This window comes from Trachypithecus francoisi, unplaced genomic scaffold (assembly GCF_009764315.1).
Source record: "Trachypithecus francoisi isolate TF-2019V2 unplaced genomic scaffold, Tfra_2.0 Lachesis_group1, whole genome shotgun sequence".
Lineage (NCBI taxonomy): Eukaryota > Metazoa > Chordata > Mammalia > Primates > Cercopithecidae > Trachypithecus > Trachypithecus francoisi.
Genome location: NW_022681454.1, coordinates 5008382 through 5025618, shown reverse-complemented (window position 1 = coordinate 5025618; position 17237 = coordinate 5008382). Strand labels below are relative to the sequence as shown.

Sequence of the window (17237 nt, the reverse complement as noted above, 5' to 3'; positions counted from 1 at the left end):
CAACTGACAGCACTTGTGGCCAAGAATAGAAGTTGAGCTTCCAAGTGGAAAAAGAATTTTTGAAACTTTGTATCCACCCCATAGGCACTTACTGCCTCCTCATACTTGAGGTTTTTCTAACGAGATCAGCAGTGACATGAACGAGTGTGATTTATATTGCATAATGTAATGCTGACATTTATTTGGAAGATCTGCACAACTCAGTGAACCATGATGTTACAAAATCATATATGGGTAAAAGATCCACCTAAAGTGCAAAATAAACTAAAATATTTTAATGTAACAGAGGATGGCATAGCTTCAGATGCCACATCACAACTAACCATTAGGAAACTGCCACTTGTCAAGTTTTGGTGTAATGTCAAAGAAGAGCATCTACAATTTTCTAAAAAGGCTACTGAAAAATTTTCCAACTGCCTATCTGTGGGAGGTCAGATTTTCTTCTTTTTTCCTTTTTTTTTTTTTTTTGAGACAGAGTCTCGCTCTGTTACCCAGGCTAGAGTGCAGTGGTGTGATCTTGGTTCACTGTGAGCTCCACCTCCTGGGCTCACACCAATCTCCTGCCTCAGCCTCCTGAGCAGCTGGGACTACAGGCGCCCACCACCATGCCTGGCTTTTTTTTTCTTTTTTTTTTTTTGTATTTTTAGCCAGGATGGTCTCGATCTCCTGACCTCGTGATTTGCCCGCCTCAGCCTCCCAAAGTGCTGAGAATACAGGCGTGAGCCACGGCGCCCAACCCAGATTTTCTTCATGTACTTCCACCATAATATCTCACACAGTCTGAGTGAAGAAGTAAATATGAGAATCGGCTATCTTCTAAGCCAGATACTAAAGATACTTGCAAAAGTCTAAAACAATGCTACTCTTCTAATTATCCTGTTTTGGTAAATGCAGTTACTTTTCATAAATATATATTATGTTAATATAATAGGTTTATTGATATTTTTAATGAATAAATATCTTAAAATTTGCCAATTTTAATTCTAGTATGGCAAGTACCTACAGATATAATCACATAAATAAAGGTCTTTAAGGTCTTCAAAATATATTTTGAGACCAAAAAGTTTGAGATCTGCTGATGTAGGCAACGACTTTAAGCTCCTCATTCATGTATTCATCACTTAGCTATTGTCAGTCATACAGGTCATGCATCTCAGCCGACAAAAGCATAATGAAAATGATTCATGCAAAAAACCTAAGCAAAAAAGTTTGAGAGCAGCCAAATCCACTATTCTGTACGTCTGTAACATCCTTCAGGATTAAATATCCATACTGAGGCTGCCGTCTACCGCCAAAACTCTCATCATTTTAGGTAAGGGGGACAGAAATGGTAAATAAGCTTAAAGTAGGTGGATGTGGCACCAGCAGTTCACTGTTCCCAGCTGGGCAATTTTCCCTTCTATGAAATGAAGAAGTAGGACTAAGTACGCCTTTTATTAAGGTCTTTTTCATTAACCAAACAGTTTCTTGATTCTAAACAATCTCATCTATACTTTAAAAACGAACCAGGCATGTTGGCTCACACCTGTAATCCCAGCACTTTGAGAGGCTGAGGCGGGACGATCACTTGAGCCCAGGAGTTCGAGGCTGCAGTGAGCCAGGACTGAGTCAATGCACTCCAGCCTGGGTGATAGAGACCCTGACTCTCAAAACAAATGGGGGCGGGGGGGTGGGACGAGGGACTGATAGCATTATTCAAAAGAGTCAAAAGGTAGAAAATGAATAACAAATGAATGGATAAATGAAATGTGGTGTATACATACAATGAAATATGATTTATCCACTAAAAGGAATAAAATTCAGACACATGCTGCAACACGAACAAACCTTGAAAATATTATGTTAAAATAGACAAAAAGAGGCAAATATTACGAGTCTACTTACATGAAGTACTTAGAGTAGTCACATTCATAGAGACAGAAAGTAGAACAGTGATTACCAGGGGCTAGTGGTGGGGAGAAGGTAGGGTAATTATTTAATGGGGTTCAGAGTTAACAGTTTGGGATGATGAAAACGTTCTGGAAATGGACGGTGAATATACCTAATGACACTAAATTTTAGACTCAAAAAGGGTTAAAAAGGTAAAATGTATGCTATGCATATTTAATTTAAAAAGGAAAGAGATTTCGCTTGGGTTCCACCTAACGGCAGGGAAATATCTGAAGAGAACCTAGGGATGCATCGATCCTAACCGCCACCTAAAACCTGAGCTCCCCCTACAGTGCGACCATGAGGCCTCTGCACAAAACCCTCCAGAGCCTGGGAGTTTGTCATGGCCCTGGCCAAGGTACCTGCCCATCCTCTCCTCTGAGAACAGCAGCCTCAACCACAGGGGGACTCTCAGCAACCGCTGCTATCCTGCAAGGCCCTGCACACCGCCTCCCACTACTAGGTTATGGTTAATTGGACCGTCCAATTCTAAGCTGGTCAGTCACATCTTCCATTCCTCTATCTTTTGCCTCAAGACTAAGAAATAGGGTTTGGTTGGGGTGGTCTCTTGAACTGAAAATGTAGAAAGGCAGCAACCAGGGCAACCGCAAGTACACAGGTGCAAAGGACAGAAGCCAGCACCGGAGGACGAACAAACAGAGGTGACACCCTCAGAAGCTGGCACACACACAGGCAGGCAGCCCCGCGAGACAGAACCAGACACCGACCATGCTCCTGAGGCTTTCCCGGGCCTGCTGTTAGCTACTCGGAAAACTGGACTGCACTTGAATTCCAAGAAATATGTGTATCCTTCTAATAAACTTTCATTTCACTGTGTTGTTGTTAAGCTAATCTGTGTGGTTTTCTGTTCACCTGAAACTGTAACCAAACGATTCTCAAAACACAGCTCTCTAGCGCCTCAGAAAGGGAAACGCTCCCATAGTAGATTTGTAATTGTTAGAAAAGCTCCTCCTTTTTGGGATCTTCACAGACTAAATAAACCATATTTTCTACTTGACAGTTTTTTTCCAAATACTTAATGCTCATCCCACTTTCTTCCAGCCTTCTCTAATTAAACACCCCAGTTGGCTCCCCCTCACTGAAGTCTTCCTTAAATTACCAAAATCCATCCCTCTTTTAGCAGCTGCACTGATTACTGGATACTTAGTGACCTTAAGGTTTATTTGGGTTTTTGTGGGGTTTTTTTTTTTCCCTCAAGGCAGCTAGTCAACTGGTTAAAGGCAGGTGCCATCCTGTGTTTATCTCCAAACACCTGACAGCAGCCTAGCAGTACATTGTGCACTGAAGGCATGCAAAGGTTTTCGAAGGAGTGACTTCTAGAGGAGGAGAATGACCGTTTTCTGACAACCGATCCTGTGAAAGGCATTGTGCTGCCATCTACATATGATACCTCATTTGATTCTCACAAGAACACAGCGAAGACGCACTACACCCCATCTACAGCAGAGGAGTAAGAACTCTAGTGTCAGCTTTTAGTTCGCTTTTCTTTAAGCAAATCCTCACACAGCAATTACAAGTGCCAGGCACTGTTCTAAGCCCTTTACATATATGAACTCATGTGCTCTTCACAACATTGCTAGAAGGCAGGTACTGTTATTAATCCCATGTTGCAGGTGCGGAGGAGACACAGAAAGGGTGCCTACGGTCACCGAGCCTCTCCAGTTGATAATCTGCTCACAGTCACACAGCTAGAACATCAATAACACAGTAAGAATCTGAACTCAAACCTGAGTCCAAAAGTCCTGCTTTGACCATTTCATAATAATAATTCCACAGATGGTTTTCAGAGATAACCCTAGTCTGGTGAGCTGTTATACCCATTTTGTATTTAAAAAGAGCAATAGTGTGACCAAATTAAATTTAGTTCACAAAAAAATTAGGAAAATGAACAAGCAATGTCAACATAGGCTACAGAGTAACCTTAGAGAGTAGCACAATTCTTTGTTGAACTGCCCGGCTCCCCCACATCGCCAGTTCCCAGGACGCAGGTGCAGCTCCTGGTGCGTCTCTGTATCTGTGCCGGTGCCTGACAATGTTCAACATAAACCAAGTGCTCAGAAGACATACACAGAAGCAGTGAGCACAAACACGCATGGCTGGTGGGCACGGCGTACCAAAAGCTCACTCCGGCGCCAAAGCAAGAGGGGAAGAAGTTCTTGCAACCAATTCTCCATTTTAAACTGTTAATACAAACATGTCTTTCCCCTTAAGATCTAAGGGTAATAACCAACACACACTCTGGAGATTTTCCTATAAATAAAGGTCTGGTGAAATATGTGTGCCTGAGCAGGGGGTGGCATCGTACGACTCCGGTCTGTGGACACGCAGCAGGTGTAGGACACCCACGTCTCCTCTCCGCCCTCCAGAGCTATTGCTGTTGCTTACCAGCTGTGCTCTCTGGAAGATCCAGGAGTCCAGGCATTCGGATCCAGTTTCCATGGATGTACTCCGAGAGTGGCCTTCCCCTTATGCCACCCCAGACTTATCTTTACCATCCACCTTCCACTGCCCGACACAGGCTCTAACCTTCCATCAAGAGGAGGAGCTGCTTCTCCAAGATCAAGTACAACACATGCCCTTGTTTTCCTCCAGGGCCTCCAGCCAAATCTCCCTTTACAATACAGGCTCCCCTATTTTCCCCTAGAAAGTACTGTGGCCTCTGAAGCTCCTTACCCATGTTTAATAGAAAACTCTGGCTACCGTTAAGTACTGACCGTGTGCCAGGCAATAGACTAAGTGCTTTACAGATATCTTGACTAATCTTCATGGTAACTTTTCAAGATAGACACTGTTTTCACCATTTTACAAGTGGAAAAATTGATACTAAGAAAGGTTACTTTTTTTTTTTTTTTTTTTTTGAGGCGGTGTCTCGCTCTGTCGCCCGGACTGGAGTGCAGTGGCCGGATCTCAGCTCACTGCAAGCTCCGCCTCCCGGGTTCACGCCATTCTCCTGCCTCAGCCTCCCGAGCAGCTGGGACTACAGGCGCCCGCCACCTCGCCCAGCTAGTTTTTTGTATTTTTAGTAGAGACAGGGTTTCACCGTGTTAGCCAGGATGGTCTCGATCTCCTGACCTCGTGATCCGCCCGTCTCGGCCTCCCAAAGTGCTGGGATTACAGGCTTGAGCCACCGCGCCCGGCCAAGGTTACATTTTTGCCTAAGGTCACACAGTTAAAAATAAGAGCTAGAATGGGAATCAGAACCAGCTGTCACTACTTTTTATACCATAACACTGACTCTCTCAATTTTGCTCTCAGTGGAAGAAGCTCCTAATGCCTCTTAGGTTACATCCCTCATAGGTTACATTCAAATAACCTATCTCCTACCTCCCACCACACAGGACAGGCGAGCTACGCCCGGTATATCCCTCAAGGTCATTACTCGAATGGTGTTTGACATGATTATTTTACTAAGAGTTATTACATTAAAAAATGAAATCTCTGAATTGGAAGAACAGCTGTAGATAGTTCACCCAACTTCCTCAATGTACTGAGGAGAAACTGAGGCTCAGGGAACTGGAAAGACTGAAGCAAGGGCCCAGCCCACTCAACTCTCCCATCTACACAGCCCAAAGACTGGCCAGAGGGTTCTGCACACAGGACAATAAGCAGTCACATTCCAACATCCAAAATAACTGTCTGCATTTTATCTCAGCTGAGCCTCACGATCTTATCATCGTTGAGATATTACAGACGGTAGGAATCAAATGAAGAGAGGTGATGTGGCTGCCCCAAGGCCATATCTACACTTAAACCACCTCCTCTGTTCCACACCCCAGCCCTGACACCTGCTGTCCTGTTCTGGACAGAATGGCGAGGTCACCGAACACAGACTGGCATCATGGACACAGGAATAAATCACTGAATTCCAGAAAAGAAATGTTTTTCCCCAAACACCCACACCAAATAAAAGATCTCACCACAGAATTTAGCATTCCCAAAGCAACGGCAAAATTACCTGGAGGCATTTCTGGATATATTTTATGCATCTGAAAAGCAAAACTCCCTTCTTCCTAGCAAAAGGCCTCTTTGGACTAATTAATCATCTCTGCTTGCTTGCTTTTTTTCCTTTTTTTCTTTTTTTTTTCTTCTTTTGTGAGACAAGGTCCTCTCTGTTGCCCAGCCTAGAGTACAGTGATGTGATCACATATCACCCTCTCCCTCCCAAACAGCTGGGACTGCAGGCACGCACCACCACGCCCAGCTAATTTTTTAAATTTTTGGTAGAGACAGGGTCTCACTATTTGCCAGACTGGTCTTGAACTCCTGGGCTAAATTGATCCGCCTGCCTTGGCCTCCCAAAGTGCTGGGATTCCGGGTGTGCGCCCCGCCGCCCAGCCTTTCTGCTTTCTCTCACTCAAGTAGTGTATCCCCCAACCCTAAATAAGCAAGGGAAACAAGAAGTAGAACTAGACATCCCAGGAGACAAAGAATCCAACAAAGCAAACATACTTCCTGCTTAACCAATCCCTTCACTATTTACAGCAAATCTCTGGCTCAGGCTGGGCAGTGAGTTCATTTATTTCAACAAAATCAAAGAAACGGCTTATGGTTTGTGGGAACCAAAACTACTTTAAAGGAATTTTCTTTATTTACCTTCATGACTCAATCATGGATTTGAAAACTAGGAGGGACCTTGGAGCCCAAATGTTTTTTTTTGGGGGGGGGCGGGGGGGGGGACAGAGTTTCACTCTGTCTCCCAGGCTGGAGTGAGTGGTGCAATCTCGGCTCACTACAACCTCTGCCTCCTGGGTTCAATCGATTCTCCTGTCTCAGCCTCCTGAGTAGCTGAGAGTACAGGCACCTGCCACCACACCCGGCTAATTTTTGTATTTTTAGTAGAGATGGGGTTTCTCCATGTTGGTCAGGCTGGTCTGGAACTCCTGACCTGATGATCCGCCCACCTAGGCCTCCCCAAAGTGCTGGGATTAGAGGTGTGAGCCACCACACCTGGCCCCAAATGCCTTTATTTCACAAGTGCGGTAACCAAGGCCCAGAGAAGAAGGGTAGCCTGAAGTCACAAAGCATTGGTAAAGGGGTAAGAGTCGGGAATGGGGTGACCAGACCGCCAGTCAAAGGGTTCCTTGCTGTTCACAGAACTGTCTTCCTCACATAGGAAGTGCAAGAGTGAGGAGCCTAAAGCACCCTTTGTCTCTGCTCTCCTACAAACCCGAGAAAGAAATGTCTGTTACTGGCTCTGAGAAAACACTCTTAATCACCCATCACTTCCTGCTGCATCTGAGAAACGCAGGGAAAGTGGCCACGGGCGACAGGCTGTGCAGAGGCTGCCACATCCATATTCCCCGCAGGCTCCACACTTCGCTGATGTGCAGAACACCTACTGCTGTTTGCATCCTGAATTACACTCAAGGGCCTTGCTACAACCAAGACAGCTGCCGGTGGCCTTTTTATTTCCTTTCTATTTTTATCTGTGATCCTTCCCATATGGTTCTTCCGTTCAAATTCCTAACCCACTATGGAAACTCCCAGGACCTAGACCTAGGCAACTCCCCATTATCTAATCTAAATTGGGGGGTGGGAACAGTATCTGCATTTTCCCAATTTTCCTGCACCCTCTGTATGTCCCCGCTCCCCTGTCTAGTCTACACCACTCATCCCCCAGCACTCCAACCTGCTGGCCCTCATGGGGTGACCCTCTGACAGTGCCCTCCACTTGAGTCAAGGCTACCTCTCCTGCCAGGCACCTCCACATGGCGTCACCGCCCTGACCTCCCCTCACCCCTCTGAATTCTGCCAATGCCAATGAGCACAGCTCACATCCCATCTCTTGGTGAAGCCACCCCGATCGTTCTGTCCCTGCCAGCGCCACTCATTTGGCCCTCATCCTCCACGGCTCCTTAGAAACCCGGATTCTGGGCCAGGCGCGGTGGCTCGCACCTGTAATCCTGATACTTTGGGAGGCCAAGGTGGGCAGATGACCTGAGGTCAGGAGTTTGAGACCAGCCTGGCTAAGATGGCGAAACTCCATCTCTACCAAAAATACAAAAATTAGCCGGGCGTGGTGGCACACACCTGTAGTCCCAGCTACTCGGGAGGCCGAGGCAGGAGAATCACTTGAATCCGGGTGGTGGACTGCAATGAGCCAAGATCACGCCACTGCACTTCAGCCTGGGTGACAGAGTGAGACTCCATCTCAAAAAAAAAAAAAAAAAAGAAAAAGTAAGAGAAACCTGGACTCTGTCACCACATAAACCCGGATCCACATCCCAGCTGATTCTTCCTAGTTGTGTGACCTTGGGTAAGTAGTCCCCCCAAATTATCTTATCCTTAAAGCGAGCTGGATATTATATATCTCAGTATCATCATGAGGACTAAATGAGCTAACATGCATGCATAGCCAAGCATTTCATCAGTGGTAACTACGACCATCATTATTAGCACATGTTCATCTTGTTAGAACTTCACTTTAAGACATGGGATCGGCCAGGCGCGGTGGCTCAAGCCTGTAATCCCAGCACTTTGGGAGGCCGAGATGGGCGGATCACGAGGTCAGGAGATCGAGACTATCCTGGCTAACACTGTGAAACCCCGTCTCTACTAAAAAAATACAAAAAAAAAAAAAAAAACTAGCCGGGCGAGGTGGCGGGTGCATGTAGTCCCAGCTACTCGGGAGGCTGAGGCAGGAGAATGGCGTAAATCCGGGAGGCGGATCTTGCAGTGAGCTGAGATCCGGCCACTGCACTCCAGCCTGGGCGACAGAGCGAGACTCCGTCTCAAAAAAAAAAAAAAAAAAAAAAAAACGGGATCCACGAATGCAGTCAATAAACATGACCTCATACCTCCCTCCTGTCCTCTAAAACTATGGAACTATGAAGTCCTAAAGTAAGTCCCACACCCTCCACAAGAAAAGTCATGACAGATTCTTCTGTGCAGCTCTATGCAGATACGCTTGAAACTAGGTTAAATAGGTAATTAATTTCATAAGAAATTTCGTAAGAAAAAAATAATTTACCAGAATTACCCTCACAAAAAAACAACAAAAAAAAACACCAGACCCAGGTAGTTTTACAGGGAGATTCTACCAAACCTTAAACACCAAGGCTACTGCATAAATTGTTCCAGAGGATAAAATACATAGAAAATAACCACATTCTTTCTTTTTTTTGAAGCAAATATAAATGTGATATCTAAACCGAATAGAGATAGCACAAAAAAGAAAAACAAAGACCACTTTTCTTATATCAGTGCAAATATCCCAAATAAAATACTAGCAGACAGAACCCAACACATTAATACCATGCCCTTAGCAAATGAGATTCACTCTAGAAATGCAGGCCAGGCGTGGTGGCTCACACCTGTCATCTCAGCACTTTCGAAGGCCGAGGCAGGCGGATCACGAGGTCAGGAGATCAAGACCATCCTGGCCAACATGGCAAAACCCCATCTCTACTAAAAATACAAAAATTAGCTGGGCATGGTGGCGCGTGCTTGTAATCCCAACTACTCAGGAGTCTGAGGCAGGAGAATCGCTTGAACTTGGGAGGCGGAGGCTGCAATGAGCCGAGATAGAGCCACTGCATTCCAGCCTGGTGACACAGTGAGACTCCATCTCAAAAAGAAATGCAAAGGTGATTCAATACTAGAAAATCTACTAACAGGCCAGGCGCAGTGACTCACACCTGTAATCCCAGCACTCTGGGAGGCCTAGTCAGGCAGATTGCTTGAGCCAGGGAGTTTGAGACCAGCCTGGACAACATGGTAAAACTCCATCTGTACAAAAAATACAAAAATTAGCCAGATGTGATGGCCTACACCTATAGTCTCAGCTACTTAGGAAGCTGAGGTGGGAGGATCACCTGAGCCCAGGGAGGTTGAGGTACAGTGAGCCATGATCACATCACTGCACTCCAGCCTGGACAACAGAGTGAGACCCTATCTCAAAAAAAAAAAAAAGAAGGAGGAGGAGGAGGAGAGACAGAAGGAAAATCTACTGATATATTCACCATATTAATACATCTAATGAGAAAATAATGCAATTGTTCCACAGGTCATGAAAAAGCCTTCAACAAAATTTAATAATCATTCCTGTTATGTTTAAGTCAATACACTTGGAATCGATAGGCACTTAACTTGATAAAATACATGTACTAAGATTAAAACACACAAACACAATAAAAACAGCATCTTATTTAATGAGGAAACACGTCAAGAATTCCCAGTAGGGTCAGAAACAAGTCAAAGAGACCCATTTCCTCCACTACTTTTAACACTGTAGGAGAAGTGTTAGTCAAACAGTAAGAAAAGAGAAAACAATTAGAAACTTAAAAAAAAAATTATTTCTATTGGCAGCTGATGTGAAAGTAAAGTTGGCAAAGCAGGAGATATGAAAACTATAGCTTTCTGCATGCTTATTTTATATCAAACAATAAATAGCTAGAAGACATCATGGAAGACTAGCGCCCATTTATAAAACAATAAAAAACTAAACTACTTTAAATAATTTAGCAAGAAATGTGCAAAACTTACACAGGGAAAACTGAAAACTTGATTGAAAGATGAAGAAGTAAATGTGAAATGCGAAGATGTCCCCTTGCCTTTGGACAGGAAAAATTTAACATCAAAAAGATGTCAATGCTCCCCAAGTTAACAAATATATTTAGGACAAAAGCAATAATATACTGAAATCGTTGGGATGTCCCCTCCAAATCTCATGTTGAGATGTAACCCCCCGTGTTGGGGGTGGGGCCTGGTGGGAGGTGCTGGGTCATGGGGGCGGATCCCTCATGGCTTGGTGCTGTCCCTGCAATAGTGAGTGGGTTCCACTCAGGAGATCTGGTTGTTTAAGTGTGGGGCACCTCCCCCACTCCCTCTCTAGCTCTGGCTCTGTCATGTGAGACGCCTGCTCCGCCTTCACCTTCCACCACGATTGGAAGCTTCCTGAGGCCTTCCCAAAAGTTGAGCAAATGTTGGCACAATACTTGTAAAGACTGCATAACTATGAGCCAATTAAACCTCTTTTCTTTAGAAATTACCCAAGTTCAGCTATTTGTTTATAGGAATGCAAGATAGGCCTAACCCATATGCCAACAAATTTTGTTTTGTTTTGTTTCTGGAACTAAACAAATTGATTCTAAATTTCATATGGAAAAAATAAGAATGCAGAGATGTCTAAGAACAATGAAGAGAGAATAGCCAGCACTGACAACTATTTAAAAATAATATAAAGTCTCATCATTAAAACAATTTGATACTAACATATTTACATTCCTGGTCAGATCCCATAGAACAGAATAAAAAGTCCAGTAATAGACCCAAATACACACAGAAATATAAGAAAAATGGTCGTCTTAATAACCGGGGTTGGGACAACTGGTAACTATTTGGGGAAAAGAAAAGATGAAACTCAGTACTTACCTTACATACACCATACACCAGAACAACTCTAAAGATATTTGAGAATCGAAACAGAAAAAAATGAAACAACTCAAGTTCTGGAAGAAACAGATGAATCCTTTTATAACCTGGGTGTGGAAAAAGATTTTCTAATTCTGACTCAAAATCAGATGTAAAAAGAAAAGACAGATCAATGCGCCTACATAAAGTATGAGCTCCTGGAGAATGACAAGCATGGATTACCCTGCCTAGCACCGAACTCATACACACGGTGCATTCCCCAAACTTCTTGGCCCACCACACCTCTGTGCTTTACGCTGACTCCTTCCAGAGGAGAGGCTGGGTCAATGGTTAGGCCTTTCTTTGACAAAGGCAGGACGCTGAAGAACTGTTTCACAAAAGCTCGTCTCATCGCTCTCTAGATTTCAGGCTCCAATTAAGAAACAGTTCCCAAACCATGACCAACCTGCTTTTCAGAAAAATCACCCTGGTTTGCTACATTCTTTTCAGTGACTTCTCCAGATCCTGTATCAAAATCTTCATTAACCTAGACTCTGCTTATTTTCTAGATTGTCTCTTTCCACTCCGCTCATGTGTCACACTTCTGCCCTTCTCAATCCCTCAGTTTCCCACAAACATCACGCCTGCTTCTGCCCCAGGCCTCTGCACGTGCCACTGCTCTCTGCCTGGTCTGCTTACCCCTGTGTGTCCCTGCCTTGTCCCTCACACACATCACTACCACACCTTCCTTCACCTGGCTGTCTCATGGAGGTGCTACTCTTTAAGACTCAGCTGCGTCACCCCCACCTCAGGCCGACCATCACCGCATTTCTTCCGCTATGCTGTAACCATGGGCCAATTTGTCTATCTCCTCCACTAGCCAGTAGACAGCTGGAAGGCAGCGACCACTGTGTGACTTCTCTCTCTGACCAGAATGTCAAGCACGATGCCTGATGTGGAAACAAGAACACGACACTCAGTATATGTTTGGTGAATTAATTCACTTTCATGTTTCCAGTTCTCCGTAACAGACAACATTCCTGAGATCTGCTTTCAAGAGAAAACTGCAGAGAAAGATGCCATGGATTGTCCTCCCATACTTAGTAACTACATCTTATGCGACGGTCTCAGAACATACAAAAATTAGTGGTGAAAGACTAATTCTGACGAGTTCCTTTTCTTGAGCAAGCTGATCACCACCTGTTCGGGGCCCTCTCTGGGTGAGAATACTCGGTGATCCTAAGGGAATCAGCACTTGTGTGGCACTGAAGCAAAGGAGCTGTGCTCGAGCATGGTCCTTGCATATTTTCCCTTATAGGGTTACAGCTCAGATTCAACATGCAGACTCTTCCAATTATTTCCACAGGCCTCCACAGATCATCCAAATGGGCTACTTGAAGGTAGATCTAAGAAATCCCAGAAAAAGCAGCACAGCCTTAGGCACTGTCTGGTTGGAAAGCTTCCCTCTGCTGGACTGCACCTAAAATTCTTTTTGATGACCATTATTTGAACGACTGGATGACTCTAAATACAAGTCATTAAACTTCTTTGATTCCAAGTTCCTTAATGTATAATGTGGGGATAATAACAGTTATGTGCCTACCAAGGCTGCAATGAAGATCCAAGGACTGCTGTAAATAAAAACCTCTGACTTTGGGGACACTCAATTTACAGTAGTTTAATTTGCATCTAAAAAGGGAAAGCAAATCAAATCTATTTATAGCTCTCCACTGTCTGAACAGAACCTATGACAATCACTGTGCAGTTTCAGCAGACTCTGAAAGTTGGATCTTTAAAAGATTTCTCAACATCCCGAAGGAAAGTCTGTGTTTATAAAAGGGATATGTGCATGTGTGTGTATTCCGGGTCCTGAGAACACTCCCTTCTGAATTATAAGGAGCCAGCAAGGAGTCTTCAAACGAGCTGGTGTGAACTCCACAGAACACATTACTTTGGGAAATTAGCATGACCCTTAACAGTCAGATTAATTAACGGATGGACATACAAGCCCTGATGGAAAATATCCTTCTATTGTTCCGTAGAAGGCAAAAATCAGGACCTAGATATGGGTATGTTTTTGCTTATCATAATAATATACAGAACCTGATAATGGGTTACGGAAGCCAGATATCCTGATGCCTAGGCTGGGAGACGGTTATTGACATAAACCAAGCTGGTTGCTAACAAAAGCTTTAAATGCGATATGGAAAGCACGGTGTTTCCATTCCACTTAGAGAAGGTCAATTTAGTTCAGTAACAAGCTATTAAACACTATGTTCACGACACTGAACTCAGAATTTAAAGACAAGTGAGATGCTATCTCGGACATCCAAGGACTCACAACCTAGAGCGGCAGACACACACCTGGACTCACAGAACCCTTCTTCCAGGAAAGGAAGAATCACAAAACGTTTCTAGAAAAAAATGGCATTGATGGAGCTCTACTTTTGAAAAGATCCTTCCAGAGGCAGCTTTAAAGATGCCAACTGGTGGAGTGGGAGACTGGAGTAGGAAGGGGCACACCAGTCAAGAGAGGGCAAAGAATGATAGGAACAGGAGAATGGAAAGAGGAAATGCAAATTTACATTCTATTTATTGTCAGCTATTTCGAACATTCACTAAAAACAAGAACAATGAAGTCACTGCAAAATATGTGGGTATCTAAGTGTGGGGTATCCAATAATAAGCAAAGCAAACGTGATCCCAAGTTAGAGACAAACAGTATGCAAATAAATAAAAACAGGCAGAAATGATGATGGGTATTACAGGAAAACGCATCTAACCAACAATTTTATGTCAAATTTTCAAAATCTTTGATTTTCCGCTCTTACAAATCAATTAAGCTTAAATAAATCAAAGTTGGAACAAAGCCACCAAAATAATGTTAAAAAGTATTCAAATGTAAAACCAATTGAACCAAAAATAGGATAATGATGTAACCATTTGGAATGAGCATTTATGAGGCTTTAAATCATTTTTATATTACTATTTTAAGGATCAGTGCTGCCAGCACTGCAAACTTACTCAGAATATTCACGTATGCATATACTCTTACGGGGCAACACATGGTTTCAGTATTTTCTTAGACACAAAGGAGGGATCTGTCTTTTTTCTGGCTCAGTACTATTATGCTATTATAGTTTTTTAAATTGTCATACTATTTGTTTTTATTTCATAAAGAGCAATTTTTTTTTTTTTTTTTTTGAGATGGAGTCTCGCTCCATTACCCAGGCTGGAGTGCAGTGGCACAATCTCGGTTCACTGTAACCTCTGTCTCACAGGTTCAAGTGATACTCCTGCCTCAGTCCCCTGAGTAGCTGGGATTACAGGCACGTGCCACCATGCCCGGCTAAGTTTCGTATTTTGGTAGTGACAGGGTCACCATGTTGGCTAGGCTGGTCTCTCAGTCCTGGCCTCAAGTGATCTGCCCACCTCGGCCTCCCAAAGTGCTGGGATTACAGGCATGAGCCACCACGCCCAGCCCCGTAAAGAACAATTATTAATTTCAGGAATGCTTTGTTTTGGCACAGAAACTTGGATTTTCAAAAATGAAATTGTGACACTTTAGAAAAACAAATGATTTAATATACAGAAAGGACTGACATTATGATTCACCTAATGCACCAAAACACAAAGTCTCTTACCTGCTATTCCTTCCCCAGCAACTCTCCTCCCTCCTTTTGTTATAAAGACGTTTATACCTGCTCTGAATGTGTGGCTCGGAGGCTACTCACCAATAAATCCTGAACTCCTCCTCTTACAAGGATCAGTAACGAGAGAGAGGACATGGGTACACAGGTACAGACATTAATATGACCATAAGGAAATATTATGCAGAGCTTTATGCCCACAAATTCAACAACATAGATGAAATGGGCAAATTCCTTAAAAGATGCAAACTTTCAGAAACAGAAAAGAAGAAACAGACTATCTAAATAGCTCTATATTAAAGAAAATTCCAGCCCCAGACAGCTTCACTAGTGAATTCTAGCAAGTATTTCAGGAGCGGTAATACCAATTTTCTACAAACTCTTGCAGAAAATTAAAGCGAAGGGCCAGCAAATAACTCAGAAAAAAGACATTACAAGGAACCAAAACAGACCAACACACCTCATGAACACAGAAACATCGTTAACAGAATTTTTTTTCTTTTTTTTTTAAAGACAAGAGTCTCACTCTGTTGCTCAGGCTAGAGTGTAGTGGCATGATCTCGGCTCACTGCAACCTCCACCTCCCAAGTTCAAGAGATTCTCCAGACTCAGCCTCCCAAGTAGCTGGGATTACAGGTGCCCACCACCACATTCGTCTAATGTTTGTATTTTTTAGTAGAGACGGGGTTTCGCCATGTTGGCCAGACTGGTCTCGAACTCCTGACCTCAGGTGATCCGCCCGCCTCAGCCTCCCAACACCCAACGTGCTGGGATTACAGGCATGAGCCACTGTGCCTGCCATTAACAAAATTTTTAGCAAATTAAATTAAATAATATCCAAAAGGGATAACACATTAAGACCAAGTGGAGTTTACCCTTGGAATTCAAGGTTGGTTTAACACTGGAAAATCATTAACTATAATTCACCATATTAACAGATATGAAAATGAGGAATATAGGGGGAATGTCTTCTAGTAAATATAATAAAAGGCAACTGTCTGTAAAATCCCAGCACTTCGGGAGGCCGAGAGGGGCGGATCATGAGGTCAGGAGATCGAGACCATCCTGGCTAACATGGTGAAACCCCCATCTCTACTAAAATTACAAAAAATTAGCCAGGCACGGTGGCACGTGCCTGTAGTCCCAGCTACTTGGGAAAGGAGGCTGAAGCAGAAATGCTTGAACCCGGGAGGTGGAGTTTGCAGTGAGCCAAGATCGTGCCACTGTACTCCAGCCTGGGCGACAGAGTGAAACTCCATCTCAAAAATAAATAAATAAATAATAAGGCATATGTATAAAAACTAAAGTTTTTCACATTATTTATCTCACCTTACAATTACAACTCATCAAACTGTATTCTTTAAATATGTGAGGTTTATTGTACATCAATTGTACCTTAATGAAGCGTTTCTTTTTTTAAAAAAGAACAATTGAAAAATGAAAGAAAAGGGAAAAAACAACCTAGTACCACTTCCAATGGTATTAAAATATGTGAAATACATTAGGATAAATTTAACAAAGTATGTAAAAGATCTATAAATTGACAACTGTGCGATGTTGTTAAGAAAACACCAGTCTATGTCTGGTGGGAGGACCACAAATAAAAAGAAAGATACTATATTCGGGGCCAGGGCGGTGCCTCACGCCCGTGATCCCAGCACTTTGGGAGGCCGAGGCGGGTGGATCACGAGGTCAGGAGATCGAGACCATCCTGGCGAACACGGTGAAACCCCATCTCTACTAAAAAAACATACAGGCCGGGCGCAGTGGCTCAAGCCTGTAATCCCAGCACTTTGGGAGGCCGAGAAGGGCGGATCACGAGGTCAGGAGATCGAGACCATCCTGGCGAACATGGTGAAACCCCGTCTCTACTAAAAAAATACAAAAAACTAGCCGGGCGAGGTGGCGGGCGCCTGTAATCCCAGCTACTCAGGAGGCTGAGGCAGGAGAATGGCGTAAATCCGGGAGGCAGAGCTTGCAGTGAGCTGAGATCCGGCCACTGCACTCCAACCTGGGCGACAGAGCGAGACTCTGCCTCAAAAAAAAAAAAACATACAAAAAATTAGCCGGGCATGGTGGCGGGCGCCTATAGTCCCAGCTTCTAGGGGGGCTGAGGCAGGAGAATGGCACGAACCCGGGAGGCAGCAGAGCTTGCAGTGAGCGGAGATCGCACCACTGCACTCCAGCCTGGGCGACAGAGCGAGACTCCGTCTCAGAAAAAAAAAAAAGAGATACTATATTTGGAAAAATCCTTACTACTAAAATAATAATTCTCCCTCAAATCCA

General features: G+C 43.8%; 1 protein-coding gene across 5 annotated transcripts in view; it reads right to left on the bottom strand.

The window, feature by feature from the left end:
* AFAP1 (actin filament associated protein 1) overlaps window positions 1–17237 on the bottom strand; it is a 193920-nt gene that overhangs the window by 122959 nt on the left and 53724 nt on the right. The window lies entirely within an intron of this gene.